We start from the raw sequence: 1,364 nt of genomic DNA on the forward strand, positions 1-1,364 counted from the left end.
TCGCATGCCGTTTTTTTTTTTTTTTTTTTGTTGGAGCTTGTCGTGTATTCCACCCTTCGACCCTTTGTCTCGCTTATCTGTGAGTAGTCTCAAAAGCAACAGACAATAAAAGCAAACAAAACACACTGAAAATTTAAATCAATCAAAGGAAAATACTCGGGTTGCCTCCCGAAAAGCGCTTGTTTAAAGTCATTAGCTTGACCCCTTTGCGTTTACTCAGATTCAGGATCAGAGAGAGGTAAGGAACCTCTTACTTCTTTTGGATTCTCTGGGTTGTAATGTTTCAAACGTTGGCCATTTACTTTGAATGTTTCACCTTTGTGGTTGCAGAGTTCTATGGCGCCATGTGGAAAAACGTTAACGACGCGAAATGGTCCGGACCATCGTGATTTTAGCTTCCCTGGAAAAAGCTTTAATCGTGAGTTAAATAACAAGACCGAATCATTTACCTTGAAAGTTCTGTAGTCATGCGATCATTATATAACCTGGTCTACCACATACGGTAAGGTACAGTGCGATATCACGAGGTATATTTTGAACCTAAACTCTTGTGAATTCCATGGTTATGTTTTTTTCGGACGAGTATTTAACATCGGGACGATGCATAATTCAAGTCTGGGGGACGCTCTAATGATCGCTATTGGTTTTATTGTGTCTCATGTTTTGCATTGCATACATATGTCTTGTTGAAAAAAAAAAACTAGGAATATTTGTTTTTTCTCTCGTTTCTGCATATGTTTGGGAATTAACAAATATGACTCAAATGATTTTGAACTTAAACTTCATATAAGCCAGTCTTTACATGTTTTAGACGATTGGGTAAATTGTCGGTTAAATCGAATCGATGACTAACCTTCATTGGATTTTTGGTCTTGATTATCGGAAATAAATTGCATTAGATTTCAAAGACAAGATATCGAACCAAGTATTAGCACTTCTTTTAAGAACTGTTCCTCATTCAAGGGAATATGAGGCCCGCAAGACCTACTCGTTGCTCGCACCTTTTTATTCCACTCTCATTCTTGAGGACGAGTAGGCAACCGAGCGAGTAGTGCGGGGGTGGCGACAATCATCACGTTGCGAAAGGTAAAACTCGGTTCATTCCCAAAAACATGATTTTTCCTTATAGACCTCATATTATTTGCTTACATATACAAATGGAAAAAGGAAAAGAAAAGCCAAGTTCTGAAAAAAATGAAAAAAAAGAGAAAACTGAAAAAAATAACAAAAAAAAAAAGAGAAAAAAAAACCATCGCCAAATGGTCAACAATTTGAGCCAAATAACTATCCATGCCCGATGAGTTGGTCGATTGTTGTCTGATCATATTATTAACTTCACAACTTCCACAAAATGTGTCCAAAAA

The 1,364-nt window shown here is 37.1% G+C and overlaps 1 long non-coding RNA gene across 1 annotated transcript in view; it reads left to right on the plus strand.

Moving 5' to 3' along the window:
- The first annotated feature begins 464 nt into the window (after positions 1–464).
- Positions 465–1,364, plus strand: part of LOC104821588 — a 2,300-nt gene continuing 1,400 nt past the window's right edge. The window contains exon 1 of the long non-coding RNA XR_773094.1: positions 465–527. This is a non-coding gene — a long non-coding RNA (uncharacterized LOC104821588). The remainder of the gene's footprint in view (positions 528–1,364) is intronic.

The sequence above is a fragment of the Tarenaya hassleriana genome, unplaced genomic scaffold (genome assembly GCF_000463585.1).
Source record: "Tarenaya hassleriana unplaced genomic scaffold, ASM46358v1 Cleome333, whole genome shotgun sequence".
NCBI lineage: Eukaryota > Viridiplantae > Streptophyta > Magnoliopsida > Brassicales > Cleomaceae > Tarenaya > Tarenaya hassleriana.